At 43.8% G+C, this 16,223-nt stretch overlaps 1 protein-coding gene across 4 annotated transcripts in view; it reads left to right on the plus strand.

The window, feature by feature from the left end:
- RUNX2 (RUNX family transcription factor 2) overlaps positions 1-16,223 on the plus strand; it is a 224,374-nt gene that overhangs the window by 116,557 nt on the left and 91,594 nt on the right. The window lies entirely within an intron of this gene.

Raw genomic sequence — 16,223 nt, forward strand, 5'->3', positions numbered from 1 at the left:
ATGTGTTTTAACTTTTTAACTCGCCCACTCAGTTCCCTTTATAGAGAGCACACTGCTTAATTACAAAGAATTTATTTGCAAACGATAAATTGCTTGATTGTTACAACACTGTTGTTTGGTCTTGTTCTAGTAATTGCCATAGATAGTTTCTTTAACAGAGTCAAGCCAGGTTTAAATCCACCTTGATTTATTTGTCTCCTGAGACATCTAGAAGGTTGAACCAGCATCATTTTAAGGCAGGGCACACAATCCATTTGGGCTAATATCATTTTCCTCCTAAACCTAAATTAAAACAGGTTTGCCTTCCCTGCCCCGCCCCCAAAACTAATTTCAACATACTCACCAGAGCAGTATTTAAATATATTTAAGGATTAAAGATTATTTGATATATACAACATTAAAAATTCTGTGCCAATGGAAACATCATACAGAACTCTGCCTTTGATGAGTGAATTCATTGGAGGCCTAGGCATTCATTGTGTTTGGAGAGTTTAATTTGGTTTGTGGTGGAGGGACAGCTGGCAGAAATATTTGTTATATAACAGTACACCTGCCTAGACAGTGAGAGTGGCATAGCTCTTCTTCCCCTAAAACCGAGAGCAAAGGGCTGGTGAAGTTTTGCCTCTACCCCTGGCAGCCTGTCCCTGAGCGGTGGGAACACGTGTTGCCTTCCGCTCCTCTGGCCGCTGTTTCTTCTCATGAAGGCTGACTGCTTGTCTGAACTAGGGAGGTTTCCTGCCTCAAAGGCCAGTCTTTGAGGTTTTTCTTTTCTCCGCCTTTCATGTGTATGGCGTTCTTCTAGGTTTTCCAACGTTGGGAGTGCTGGACCTGTCTGCTCAGTTTGAGAATGTCCTATTAGGCTGTGGCCACACACACGTCTCTGGTCGCCCCAAGTCTCCGGCTGTCAGGGCTAGTGGTCACGCAGTGCAGGTGAATCGATCAGCGCAGGGCCGTCTGGCCTGGTTTGGGGTTTTGTCTGACTTTTCTGGACTGCCATCCATCTGGGACGATGCCTTAGGACGGAAGACATCTTCTAGCATTTAATCTAATTAGCCCCTGCGTTCCTGGAAAGGCAGGGACATCCCTCTTAGTAATGCATAAAGCAGGATGGTAGTCTTTTAACATTTAACACGACTAATACTTGTCTTGTAAAGATGTTTCCTGCTGATCTCAGCTGCTTTTCTCAGTTCTTGGAAAAACCATCATTGTGTGTGTGTATGTTTGTGTGTGTGTGTGTCTCCAGATGTTCACGGGTTGATGCTCAGAGTTGATGGTTGGGAGAGGAAGCGGGGAAAGGTGGGTGCTGCCTCATTCTGAAAGTGGTGACAAAAGGGAGGAGGTACAGTAGCTTCGGGAAAGTCACTTCTCTTTCAAGCGAGGGTAGTATTACCTCATTCCCAAGAGGTTGTTGGCAGAATTAATAGTTGCTAGGTTCACTGCCCTGCGAAGGCAGAGAAGTGCTCTGAAAGCAATGAGGGTTAGGGGTAGAGGGGGCGGCTGGTACTTGTGTGACCTGAGTTCAGGCTTTGGGTGCTGCTGAGGGTGGGAGGGGGAAGCAGATACAGAAGTCGAGTGGCAGACCACCGCCCTAGATCAGCCTGAGTAACATTGCTCATGATCCAAAAATATCTGGGGAAATGTGATGTCATTTGTCTGACATCACGAGGTGACTGGTCAAACTCAGTGTCTGGATGTAACGAAGGGTCTGGTATCGGTAACATTTTAATCCTACAACCTGGGTTCTCTGTACTGGATTATTTCCTTCTGCCCTGCTCTTGGCCATCTGGGCACTGAATGTTTGTAAGTATAGCTCTCATCTCAATATTGTTCTTTAATTTTGAGACTCCCAGGTGTGGAAAATGCCCAGGATTTTCAACTTCCTTCAACTGTGAGTATGACAGGATTTTGACTGATTTTCGTGTATGTGATGGTAAATGGAGAATCCTCTAGAACATGGGTTGGCAAACTTTTTCTGTAAAGTGCCAGATAGTAAATGATTTCAACCCTTTGGGCCATACGATCTCTGTCACAGGTACTCAGCTCTGCCAATGTAACTCAAAAGCAGCCTTCACCAATACATAAATGGGTGGTTATGGCTGTGTTTCAATAAAACTTTATTTACAAAAGCAGGTGGTGGGTGAGATTTGACACACAAGTTGTGGTTTGCCAATCACTGCTCTAGACTTCAAAGTGGCTTATTTTCTCGACCGTTAACAGAGAAGGACTTCAGAAAAAGGCTTTCCTGAGGGGAGAAAAAAAGACAATGAATGCAATTGTTTTAGCATCTTCTCCCACAGAATTTTAATTCTTTAAGTAGTGGTTGTCATCGAAAGAATGTACGCCTGTTTATTGCTGCAGTGATTTGAAGGGGTTGAGTGTTTCGTGCTCTTGATTTCTGTTAATGGAATTTCAGTCCTTCTTTGGAAGACCATAGTATATATTGAACAGGCTACTTCTGGTAGATGAGCTATTTGAACAAGGACGAGTTCTGCGTTAACTGGTTGGGTCTTTACTCAGCAATAACGTAGTGATTAAGGGTGTGGGCTTTTGTGTCAGGCTGTCTGGACTGAAAGCCCGGCTCTGCTGTTTACCAGTTGTGTGGTGGTAGGCAAGTTACCTAAGTTCTCTTTGCTTCAGTTTCCTCTGTTAAAGTGAGAATAATAATAATAGTTAGTGAGAAGAAGAATAATAGTATCTTTCTCATCAGTTGCTGCAAAGATGTTCAGTGATGTCATGTATGTAAAATGCACAACACAGTGTAGTAAGTGCTAATTAAGCGTGAGCTATTATTACATCAATTTCAGTGTCAGAAGTTTGCTGTAGTTTTGCTTAGAGTACGCTTCCAGGAAATAGATACCATCTAGATTCTGTTCTCTAAGGTAATATTTTTTTTTCTTGCAGATGGCTTTACTAATTTCTGCTCATCAGTAAATAACACTAATAAGTGCTATAAATTGTGCTTGAGCAGGTATTCATGCTGCCTGGGGACAGCTGTACAGAACTGATGATAAACAATTTATTTGCAGCAAAGTCCAAGAGAGGGTGCTTGGATGCACTAGTACCCCTCCTTGGAGGCCCTGCTTATCAGCACATCTGCCAAGACTTGCTTTTCACTCAAAAATCAGAAAGATTTCATCCTTCTATGTTTTCTGTCTCTGGCAGCTGAACTGGTGCTGTCACATCACAAACAACTCCTTTTCTTAATATACACATCTGGCGTTGGCAGTTGGACTAACTTCATAAGAGCACATGATCATCACTCATTACAAGATTAAAAAGTACCCCATGGCATCATTGATGTTTTTTAACTTTGATCTTTTGCAGTTGTGATTCATCTCAGTTATAAAACTTCCCTTTAAAGGAACATAGCCGATGACTTATTAGAACCTTCATCTTAAGTAGCGTAAACATGAGAAGGTGCACATCTTTACAGAATGCCATTTATTTTCTTTGCCAGCTTATCATTTTAAGACATGACATCATACTTAAGATCCCAAATTTGTAAGTCTTGTGTTTAGGCAAGGCGTTTTGACCTCCTGTTGGCAAGTTAGCTCTGAAGAGGTACTGCCGTATGTTCGCCAGCAGAAGTCAGTGGGGCAGCAGCAACAGTAATGCGTTTGGATACCTCTTTTAAACATCAGTTTCTATTAGGATCCTTTGTTCCTTGTATGCACTTGGTTCCAGCTGCAGTCTGATTGAAAGAATTTCTCCAGGAAGGTGAAATCTTGCTCAGCAGTGTCATGTTCTATTGCAGTGGTTCTGAGTTAGGGAAGAGGACTGATGGGAAGGGTATTACTGGCTGTGCAGAGGATGGAAAAAGTAAATCACTTTACACAGTCAGAAGCCTTTTCATTCTCTTGCTGCTTTGTCAGTTATCTATTGCTAAATAACAAACCATCCCCAAACATAATGGCTCTTACGTTTTTTTTTTGGCTGCACCGTACGGCTTGTGGGGTCTTAGTTCCCCGACCAGGGATCGAACCTGGGCCCTCGGCAGTGAAAGCACAGAGTCCTAACCACTGGACCGCCAGGGAAGTCCCCATAATGGCTTAAAACAGCAACCAGTTTATTATTTCTCACGACTCTATGGGTTGACTGGGGTTCATCTGGATGGGTTTTCTGTGGTCTTGCTTGGCGTCCTTCTTGTGTCTGCAGTAACACGGTGGCTAGTGCTGGAACATGCATGATGGCCTCATTGCTATGTCTGGTGCCTTGGTGGGATGGCTGGAAGGTTGGGCTCGGTGGAATAAGGGGACAGCTGGGCCTTTCTCTCTCTCCTGTAGTCCCAGAGCCTCCCCCTCTCCATGCGGCTTCTCCAGCAGAGTCTGACTTCCTATATGGCAGCTCAGGTCTCCCTCAGGTGCAAAAGTGCGAGCTTTCAGGTCTTTGTAAGGCTTCTTAAGGCTCAGAACTAGTAGGGAGTTACTTCTTCCATACTCTGTTGGTTAAAGCAAGATACAGGTGCAGCCTAGCCTCAAGGGGATGGGGGGAACCCCACAAAGATATTAATGATGGGGACAGTGGTTCACTGGACCACCAATATCACCAACTTCCATCAGTGCTTAGACGGGAAATGTCATTGTTGCAACAGGAGAAATAATTTTTTGAGGTACCATCTCCTGAAAAGATCTCTTGACTTTTTAATCTGGGAGACGTTTAAAGTTCTACAAGGTGACTCCCAGTTTCGGTGATAGCAGCTTCACTCTGAATTGGACCAATTTGGTAATTACCAGATGAATTAAGGGTGGGTGTTACCTTGTGGTGCTTGGTATTAACAGGTCAATAGCAAGCCAAGCCAGATCAATACTCTTATTTGAGAAGAACATTAGATCTTTTAACATAAAGAGGTTATTAGCCTTGCTTGGCAACATGGCAAGTCTGTAGCCAAAGTATCTTATGACTCTTCAAATGAGCAAGCCTGGAGGCTTTGTATTCTACATCACCCAGCACTGAAAAGTCTCACTCGCCAGCACACCTGCAAACCTGATACCTAACACACATGGATGGGTTTCTAATAGCTTTTGTGTGTTGTGCCCCAGGGAAGTAAATCATAGTTAATAGTTACTCTCAGGGAGAGACCAGAGCCATCACTTGTGTCCTTACTGCTGGGACACTCCCGGTCACTGCCGGCCAGCTACCTGTCCTGACCTGGTGGGAGAAGGGGGAAGCCCCGCCTTTTCTTTCCCGCCATCCGGCTCCTTTCCTGTAGGCTTGGAGCGCATGGCTGCTGCAGCGCTCTGCTTGGCTCCGTTTGCGACTTCAGCAGGGCTGGTGCTTAGGTGAGTGACAGCTTCTCTGGACGTGCAGGGTACGTGTGTGTTTCTAGAGCTGCCTCAGCACCCTGCTTCACCCAGCTTGTCAGGCTTGTGTCCTGCAGCCAAACTGTTTTCTTTTCCCGCTTGCTCCTTCTCACCTGTGGTCCAGTTCATCAGCACATTTTTAATTCTTTAGAGAACATTTTGTTTTTCCATATTCTTGGGCACTTCCAGTTGCAGACATTTTACCTTATAAACTGAAGGTGACAGATTTAAGCAAAACAGAGTGGTCTGGGCACAGAATCGTCTCATTTTTCTCCTATGCGGTTCCACCCAGTTCTGAGACTGGGTCACCTGCAGTCCCGTGAAGGGTGGCGAGAATGGCGAGCTTGGCATTTTCTCTGCCTTATTGCAGATGGTGTCAGCAGCAGCTGGCTTTTATCCTTCACTGCTCTTCATCCTAGTTGGGTGAAGGAATAGGCTTTTGATGATGGCTGGCCCATGACCTTTCCTTATTTATCCATGGCGGATGCTGTTATAAAGCTTGGTCACCTGTGAAAGAAGATGGGGGACATGTAAAGTGTGTTGGATGGAGGGACAGCAGAATTAGTTTTAAAGCTATTTGATACCTCTGGACACAGGTCTTGCGTTCACATTCTTGCTGTCTGTGAAGACAATTTGAGATACCCTTGCTATTGCTAAGCCTCGTACCATACTCCTGAGGCCACAGACCTGAATTTTAGTCTTTGGCGGAAAGTATTAGTAGAAAAGCCTTTAACTCTTTTTTAATGGGAAAAATTTTTTTTTTAATGAAAGATTCTTTAAATTCTATAGTGCTTCACAGTTTTCAAAAGTTTCACACACATGATTTCATAGAATCCCATAATAACCCTTTTCTTTTTCCCCTACCCCTATATTGTCCCTCCCCACTTCCCTCTTCCCACCGGTAACCACTGGTTTGTTTTGTGTATCTGTGAGTATGCTTCTTTTTTGTTTTATTCACTAGTTTGTTGTATTTTTTAGATTCCACATATAAGTGATATCATATAGTATTTGTCTTTCTCTGTCTGACTTACTTCACTTTGCATAATGCCCTCCGAGTTCATCCATGTTGCTGCAAAAAAGCCCTTCACTTCTTGACTTGCAGACTTCCCGTGGTTCTTCCCTGTCTCTGAAGTGCCCAAGGAATGGATGTGATGGGTACATGTCATGTTTTTTTTTTTTTTTTTAAATGAGAGGGATGGGCTCCTGGACCATTCATCCATGCATCCAATTTTTTTAAAAAATTAATTAATTAATTAATTAATTTTTGGCTGTGTTGGGTCTTCGTTTCTGTGCGAGGGCTTTCTCTAGTTGCGGTGAGTGGGGGCCACTCTTCATCGCGGTGTGCGGGCCTCTCACTGTCGCGGCCTCTCTTGTTGCGGAGCACAGGCTCCAGACGCGCAGGCTCAGTAGTTGTGGCTCACGGGCCTAGTTGCTCCGTGGCATGTGGGATCTTCCCAGACCAGGGCTCGAACCTGTGTCCCCTGCATTGGCAGGCGGATTCTCAACCACTGCGCCACCAGGGAAGCCCACATGTCATGTTTTGATATTTACAAGTCAACAAACACAAGCAGCAGTTTCATGGTCATAAATATTCATCCTTTAGTCACTAGTATACAAAACATCGCTGAACATTTTTTTTAAAATAAATTTATTTATTTATTTATATTTGGCTGTGTTGGATCTTTGTTGCTGCATGCGGGCTTTCTCCGGTTGCATTGAGTGGGGGCTACTCTTCATTGGGGTGCGTGGGCTTCTTGCTGCAGTGGCTTCTCTTGTTGCGGAGCATGGGCTCTAGGTGCGTGGGCTTCAGTAGTTGTGGCACGTGGGTTCAGTAGTTGTGGCTCACGGGCTCTAGAGCACAGGCTCAGTAGTTGTGGCACACGGGCTTAGTTGCTCTGCGGCATGTGGGATCTTCCCGGATCAGGGCTCAAACCCGTGTCCTCTGCATTGGCAGGTGGATTCTTAACCACTGCGCCACCAGGGAGGTCTTGTTGAACATCTTTGACTTAAGAGAATAATCACAGTTTTAAAAAACTGTTCCCTTTCCCCCTTTCCTTAAGGGGGATGGTGAGGGAGAGTCAGAAGCGCTGGTGGAGGTTAAGTCTGGTGGTTGGTGGAATGTACTCTTGACAAGAGCATTTTTAAATCCCTTTCAGTACTATTTTTTTCTGTTGACTGACTGTCAGGAGCTGGGAAGATGGCCAAGAAGGAAATGACACATCGAGAGGCATTTTGGGTTGTGCAACATTCTGTGGAACTGATGCAAGGCTATATGGCCTGTTTACACATTCCTTTGCTCGCAGACGGCATGGCAATAATTGAATTCAGCAGCACATGGCATGCTGCATCCAGGAGCCGGGCCTTCACATCCTTTCATGGCAAATTGTCGCAGCCGTTAAAACACGCTTGTGTCCCTCCTTTGCACTCTCCCCTGGCTTCCCAGTTCCAAATGTGCTTTCTCAGTGTATCGGACATGTGTTCACAAGGAGCGTGGCTTTCCCAGTAAGAACACCTTGTCCACAGACACAGTTCCAGTTGATGTATTTACTTCTAACTAAATATAGCGTGGCAGGTTTTCAAGCGATATATGCTCTCAAAACACACACAGACTGGATCCAAGTGTGTCACCGGTTTATATCTCACTGTAAGTCAGAAATCACTCATTCTTAAAACAGCGTTAGGGGCTTGAGAGAGAGGAAAAAATTTTTTGGCTTCATTTATTTTATAAAAAATAAATTTTTCTTCCCAAGAGAGAGAATTCCCAATAGATCACTGAACTACTTTACTTCTATTTTGTTTGTACTCTAGCGTTTGCTTCAGGAAGGGATGGACCAGAGGAGAATAGGAAATACTTAAAAATAACAGAGAAAAAAGATTCGTTATATTGCTCTTCATATTCATACTTGTCCCTACCTCGCATGTTATAGCGTACCTTTATGATGTCAACTAAAGTCTATCTTTGGTCTTCACGTAAAATCTCGGAAGTTTTTATTTAGGCAGGCATTGAAAATAATTGCTCATGTTTTTCGAGAAACTCTTGGAAATTAAGGGAGTTCATAAAAAAGCACATAAATTGAAATTATTAATTCAAGGTCATATGCAGGAGACTGTATTTGGGATGTGGTACTTACGTAGCAAAGGAAGGGCTCCCCGTTCCCTTCCAAATTTCCCTGCTGCTATGCACTGGCGGTGAGACTCTTTGCTAGCAGACAAAAGGACTTCATTAAAATTCAGGATTACGGTTTATACCCAGACACCTCTGAGAAAGGTAACTCAGACTTAAATTCATATTAAGATAAAAAACAAGTCATCTTGAATCCTTTATTGGGAGCGGTCTTGGGGAGATAAAGGGCGAATAATCAGCCAAGTCCTGGGTACTAGAAGTAAACAGAGAGTCAAGTGGGCAGGCAGGGCCTTGGCCAGCCTGGAAGGCAGTCATTGCCAAGTTCAAGTGTTGCAATTTTGCTGCAGGTCAGCTGTTGCAGTGTGGATTCCTGATGCTTTTCGGGTCTGGTGTATTACTAAGAGAGCAGGATTTTATAATTTCAAGCTGTGAGTTTGGGTTTTTATATTTCCATATTTCCCCCTTTTGCAAACATTTCCCTTTAATAAGAGTATTTCTCATCTAGTTTTGTTCTAGATATGTGCCGGCTTTTTTCCTCTCCTGGTTTGTCTGATTCTTTTTCCCTGTGGCCACGCGGCGTGGCATGCGGGATCCTAGTTCTCCAACCAAAGATCGAACCTGTGCCCCCTGCAGTGGAAGCGTGGAGTCTTAACCACTGGACCACCAGGGAAGTCCCTGTCTGATATTTTTATCTTTGTTTTATGCTCCCCGAATTAGTCATCATCAGGATTTAAATTGTTTATTTCATATTTACCTGTACGTTTATCGATCTATTCGCTCACCATTCCTTCTTGCACCTCAGTTCTTCCTTCTGGATTCAGTTTTCTCGATGTAGGTCCTTTGGTAGCTCCTTCAGCGAGAACCTGTTTGTCGTAAACTCCGTTTTTTTTCCTGAAAACGTTAGCAGTTGTGGCTGCTGGCTGCCAGCGTGACATGGTGTGAGAGGCGCCCTACGGGGAGTCCGGGAACCTCACTCCTAGCCATTGTCTAGGCTGAGACTTTCAGGCCATTATGATCAGGTTAGTGGAGTAGTAGTTAAGGGAATGGAATCCAGGACAGCTATACTTTCATGAACGATGGATGAAGGGAAATAGGGGCTCTGAAAAGTCCAGAGCCAGTGGGTGGAGAGGTGGTGGGAGGGAATGTTCCCACAGACAGAGTCAAAGGAAGGGACATTTAGGGAGAGGAAATTCAACCCCCAACTTCACTGTTTTGCCTTGGGCAGGGCCCGTGGTGCTCTGGAACTTTCTATCCAAATTTATGGTAAAGAACTCCGTCACTGCACTTGACTCTCTGAGGTCATCTGGCTGCTGCTCATTGAACAACCAGAGCAGCACTTCTTAGATGTTGTGTCCACAGGTCTTCTGTCATTTTGGTGAGAGTACAGGATTCAGAGCCAAAAGATGCTTCATTTAGCAAAAGAAGGTAAATGAGTCCTTGAATGAAGCAGGGGGAAAAAACAGGTGTGTGGGCTAGAGGAGCATGGTTCAGGAGAACCAGAACCATGACCTTGGGTAGGACTCTCTGGAAGCAAAGTAGATGGGGTGACTCCAGTGTTGGCTCTGTGCACACCTCCTTGGAGTTATGCAGGAAGTGGCTGGTGGGAACAGGTCAGCTGACACTCAAGCCAACTAGTACTTTCCACCTGTTCATGGCTCCTCGGACTGTATATGCACCCTGTGTGATGTGCATCTTCTCATTCTTTACCTTCTTGACACTAATTTTCATGAGCTACAACTTGGGTGAAAATGCCAGTACGTATTTTGCTGGGCAAAACTCAGGGTGATTTAACCTGGGCTCTATGCCTCCTTAGGGCTGGTCTTGGAAATTATTTGTAGAAAAATATGGGCCCTTCAGAGAGATTATGAAGGTACTGAAACACTGTTATACCGGAAGTGAGGAGAAATATAGATGTGTTAAAAAAAAAAAAAAGGCTGATTGTGAAGTCTGGGTTACTAATTCTAGAGCTTTGGTTTCTGTTTCACCTCCTTGCCATTCACTCTATTCTACAAAAACAAGTTACAATTTTTTTTGTACCATGAGGGCTATTTCAGAGCAGTTTAACGGGGATTTCATCTGTATTGGTAGTTTGTGTTGAAGATGTGGGTTCAGTATGGTTGAGGGAATTGGAGGACCTGGAAAGTCCTCTTCTGAGACCTCAATGCCATCTTAGTGACCCTGAGCAAATCGCTACACTTCTCTCCAGTTCAATTTCTTCATCCTTTTAGAGGAAATAGACATGAAGACAACTTCAGAATAGCTGGGAGTAACTCCTAAGGAGTGATCATAAAGTACTTGGCACACATGAAGGGCAACTTAAATACCAAATAGTAATTATGTAGCACCTTCCTGCCAAGGAGTTCCAAAGGCTTAGATGTTACCTCACTGATTCTGTTTACATCCCTTTGAGGGATGCATTGTGCATTTTATGGGCGGGTAAACTGAGGCACGGGCACTTGAAAACTCATCTGCTGCATGTTGGTCTGCAAGTCAGCAGATGATTTATGGAGGTAGGCAAGGAGCCCAGGTCTCTTTCTGTTCAGTTATTTACTGCTCAGACTCCCTGATGCTTCGTCATTAAAGTTGTGGGAGCTCCTGGTATCGTGCCTGTGGTATTCTTGGTTGATGTTATGAAGTATTATTACCTGAGAGGCAAGCCTGATGATGTGGTAGCCTTGCTGTATAGTAAACAAGTCCCAAGGTATAAGGCCTTACACACAGAAGACATATATATATAGGTAAATGTGTGTGTGTGTGTGTGTGTGTGTGTGTGTGAATATCTATATGTTTGTTGAATTGAAGTCTTGTTTGTTGAAGTCTTGAATTCATTAAGATGAAAGTTGAACAGAGCTGAAAACACTGAATTTTGTGTGACGAACACAAGTTTTGTAAGTTAACCCTCAGTAGAATCTCACTTTGAATACCATTGAAATAAAGCTAGTTAACCTTAAAAAAAAAATCACTCGAGTAGAAAATGCAGACCAAGTACATGGTGGAAAAACTAGAGAATAAAAATTAATCAAAAGAAGAAAATTTTAAAAAGGTCCATAATTGCATCTCCAAAGATTTCCACTGCCAATGATACATCCTGGATATTAACAAATAATATTCATTACTCATTAAATTATCATAGAAATTAAATGCCGGCTCTCTGTGAAGGGCTCAGCCATGAGGACATAGCATCAGGAAGATGATGGGAATGCTACAAGAGGGGTGACTATGTTGAAGCTGAAAGGAGAGAGAATAACTGGACATGAGATTAATTGTTTTAAGGAGCAGAAGCAAGACGATGGGACTGACCACAGTTTCCAGTTAAAGCTTTGGAAGAGGCAGCAGCTGTCTCTGTGATGGGGGGTGGTTAGGGCGGGGCGTGGCCCTGGCCATGTCTGAATGATTAAACCAGACGGATCTGAGTGGGATCCCTCCCACCACCCTGTCCGATCACACCCCCCTGTCCCACTGCTAAAAATACCACCCCCCCAAAATACCACCCCCGTTTGTAATAGCTGACAGAGCCCTTTAAAAGACAGTTAGAGATGTTTTTTTCCTTCCAGTTTTATTGAGATATCATGGACTCGTAGCACTGAATGCGTTGAAGGTGTACAGCATAATGGTTTGGCTTCCCTACATCATGAAATGATCACCGCAGGAAGTTTAGGCAACATCCATCATCTCCTATAGGTACAACATTAAAGAAATAGGAAAAATATTTTTTCCTTGTGATGAGAACTCTTAGGATTTACTCTTAACCGCTTTCATATATCATAGATAGCAGTGTTAATTAGATCACTCATGTTGTATATGACATCCCTAGTACTTATTTATCTTATAACCGGAAGTCTCTACCTTTTGATGGCCTTCATCCCATTCCCCCTCCCCCCCGGCCCCCGAGATATGTTTTAAAATGTAAATATTTCCAGCAGTGGAGACATTTATTCCTTCAAAAATTGAGTGTGTGCTGTTAGCCAGTGCCAGTCATACAAAGCAGAGCAGACATGACCCCACCTTTGAGGAGCCATTCGGTGGGCAAGACAGTCAAGAAGTGGGCAAACGAACCTTTATCTATAATTGCATCTAACTGCAAGTTGTGACAAGTGTTGTAAAGGAAACTGATGTAGTAATAAAGAAGGATGGGGCATTGGGGGACAGCTAGGAACCTATTCTAGAGTGTGAAGGGAAGGAGATTCCATTAGAGCAGAGACCTGAGGGTGAGACAGAGCCAGCTCTAGGGAGAGTGGGGAAGAGGCTTCAAGGCGAAGGGCACAGTCAGTGTCAGCATCTAATATTTCATTCGATAGAAGAGAGGCCATAGGGAATGCCTAAGTGGTTGGAGAAGGTTGCAGAGAGAGTTGACTAGAATCAGTTCTACCCACGGCTGGTGTGGTACAGTTTGAGCAGCACAGGAGGGGTCTCCACGTCCATCCCGACTGGCCCCAACCTCCCTCCTGTGATTCTCACCAGAGAAGGTGCCGGAGATTCTTCTTTGAGTTAAGGCTTTGAGGGCAGGACCTTCATAGATGTTATCTGCAAGGCATAGCATATATATATATATATTTTTTTTAATTAATTAATTAATTTATGGCTGTGTTGGGTCTTCGTTTCTGTGCGAGGGCTCTCTCTAGCTGCGGCGAGCGGGGGCCACTCTTCATCGCCGTGCGCGGGCCTCTCACTACTGCGGGCCTTTTCTTGTTGCGGAGCACAGGCTCCAGACGCGCAGGCTCAGTAGTTGTGGCTCACGGGCCCAGTTGCTCCGCGGCATGTGGGATCTTCCCAGACCAGGGCTCGAACCCGTGTCCCCTGCATCGGCAGGCGGATTCTTAACCACTGCGCCACCAGGGAAGCCCAAGGCATAGCATAGTTTAAGACTTTTTTTGGTTAACAGCTTGGTTTAAATAAGTGGATCAGATTAGCTAGATACTCATTGTATAACAGGATCGTTTGGGGGAAGTGAGTTGAGAAAGGCCGTGAAGAGCTCTGGTGGGGAAGAACGCATGGAAGTGAGAACACTGGTTCCCAAAGAACATGTTTTCCTTAGAGAAGGAGCCGCCGGAGTAGGTTTGTACCAAAAAGAACCCAAACAAAGCAGGAGGTTTCCTATTCGAGTACATTCTGTGGGTTGTGTGTAATGCACTAAAGTCCTGGGTTTTTATAGATGACGAGAAGCAATTCCAAAGGTGAGCTGGGTTTCGAAACATAAGAGCAATGTGGAAAACTTAAGAATGTTTAGCAAAGAGCATTGATGATGATTAAAGGATTGTAAAATTGAACCTATAAGGATAAGTTGAAAGACTTGGGATTATTTAGCTTCAAGAAGAGGAGACTAAAAAAATGACTTAATAACAGACTTCAAAATTATGAGGAGTTATTAAGCTGTGTATGGTGACCAGCTGTTTTGTTTCTGGCACAGACAGAGTAGGTTTTCACTGAAGCATGATAGATGTAGGTTAGATTTAAAGAAGAACTTCTTGACTCTAAGAATTGTTAAATAGAACGGGTGGCTGAAGGCTGAGGTTTTGACTGGAGGGCTTTTCATTCGAATCTCTTTCGTTTTCTCGATTCTCTGTGTGTTTATGAAGTGCAACAAAGTGCCACCTTTCTGCTTTTAAAATCAAAGGCACGATTTCTGTTTCCCATTATAATTCTGAAGCTCAGAGTCACAGAGGTTTGTAGGCATAAATGATGAGGGTAATTTGTCTTGCTTCAATGGCCATTAGAATCTTTAATTGAGAAAAAATATGACGAACAAGAGAAACGGATCTGCCACACGGTCAAAAAAAATTGTTACTGATAATCAGAAGAGATGCATTATTAAGAATTTGGGGCCGAGTGAGGGCGAGACCGTTTTATCCTTAGAAAAACTCAGGTTTATTTGATTTGGGTATGCCATATTCAGAAGGTAAAGTTTTAGGAAGTCGATTCATTTTTCTCTGTTCCCTCCATACTGGGAGAAATTAAAAACATTTCCAGGTGACACCAAAGTTCGTATAACCTGGAGCTTGAGAGACGCAATCCAAAAATCACCCTCAAGGAATTTATCGGCACGGAGAAGGAAGGAGAGGGGAAATAGGCAGGATTTATTTCTGAAAACAAACCTTCATGCATTTAAAAGCTGGCAGAGCAGGGGAGAAGTTGAGCAGAGCGAATCTGAGAAGGGCTGACGTTATACACTGTTCCTTTCCACCATGGAGCTGGCGCCGCAGGGAAGCAAAGAGCCCAGCTTCCTAGGTTAACCTTTCTCGTGAAGCCAAGTGTCAGAGTTTCTATTTTAAAATTTATGCCTTAATCCACTCGTTCACTGATTAAATACCTGTCTGAGCAACTTTTGTAATCATAAATTAGCACGCCTGCAGATGGTTTGCTTGAAGCACTGTGAAAAACAAAGCACACACATATGCAGTGTTCTCAGATGCGTTCTTTGTTTTGAACTAAGTGGATATAATTTTCTCTAAAGGAAAAGAAATAATCAAAGAGACCAAAGAAACAGACTTTGAAACAGGTGACACGACTGGAAAGGCTAGGTGGGTGTGGTGCTAAGCTAGGGGAAAGGAAAAATACTCAGAAAACATATTTTTCTTTCCTCCCAAAATAACTTGGGCTCCTTGGTTCATTAAGCACATTTAGACCCTTGAGCCACTACACTTGACCTTTCCAAGGCATCGCTGACCATTGGAGAGCCACCCACAGCCCGCGGTTGGGTCAGAAGTCACAACCTGCTTCCTTTTACAGGCCTCCTTTCTTCCTTGACTGTGGTATTTTCTTAGTGGCCTTGGCACTTTGGGACTTTATTGAGTTATTTTTGTGATTTCTACATTTGGGTATCCCTCACCCCCAGATAATTTATTTTCAAAACCCCATCCTAAGGATTCTTAAAACCTACAGCTGCCTTTTCCACTGGAAAAGGTGACCTAAAGGGGATCAGTGGCCCTTCTTTTCTGCTCTTGAGGCCAAGCGATTGATAGTGGGAAGGAAGAACAACTGACAAGAGATGTGGTTTACTCCTATTATAAAAAGGAGCCCTCTTCTGAATCCTTCTTTGTTATGGGAAAAGTCTCTTCATTATACATATGTGGGCAGTGGAAGGGAATTTATTCCTTATTTTCTGTGATACTTTTGAAATACTGTGAACCGAGGCTGGCTATATTTCCCCGAGGAATGAGCCATGAAACTGATCATGTATTGGTTTATCTGAAGCAACAGAAAACCCACTGGTGTGTCCACAGAAACTGTCTGGTTGTCTGTTCTTCTCTGAGCTCCTTTCTTCCCTGAGGACTTAAGACTTGTGAACCAACCTCCCATTCCTTTAGGAAAACTGTGATAGAGACAGAGTGAGAGCTTTCAGTGGTCAGGACTTCACAGAAGGTTGGACACATGGCCGTGGTAATGTCTAAAGCACAATCACGAAGGACGAAGGTTTTTATAAAGGTCCAAAGGGAGCAAAGGTGGATGATTTGGATAGCGTGTTGGCGGAAGGTCCTGTGCTTTGATCACCTCTCAGGGGGTTCCCACGTGGGGTCTCCTTGGGTATTTTTAGAACTCTACATTGCTGACACAGATCAGACATAGCAAGGAAATTTGCTGGGGCCAGGGATACAGGAGTTTTTGGAGTCTATAATTAGGAAAGCATAGATGGACCAAAATGTAGGATATATACCCATTTTATTATTTACAGAAATACTTTGGCCCCTTTTTAATCTGTTCTATGTTGGTTCTATATATTGTAAGCTCCGATTCCACAGCTCCTTGGTGGAGCCAAGTAGCTGGAATAACCCAAGCCGGACACGTGCCTTTTCCCTTTGCTT

The sequence above is a fragment of the Balaenoptera borealis genome (assembly GCF_965194805.1).
Source record: "Balaenoptera borealis genome assembly, chromosome: 12".
Classification (NCBI taxonomy): Eukaryota; Metazoa; Chordata; class Mammalia; order Artiodactyla; family Balaenopteridae; genus Balaenoptera; species Balaenoptera borealis.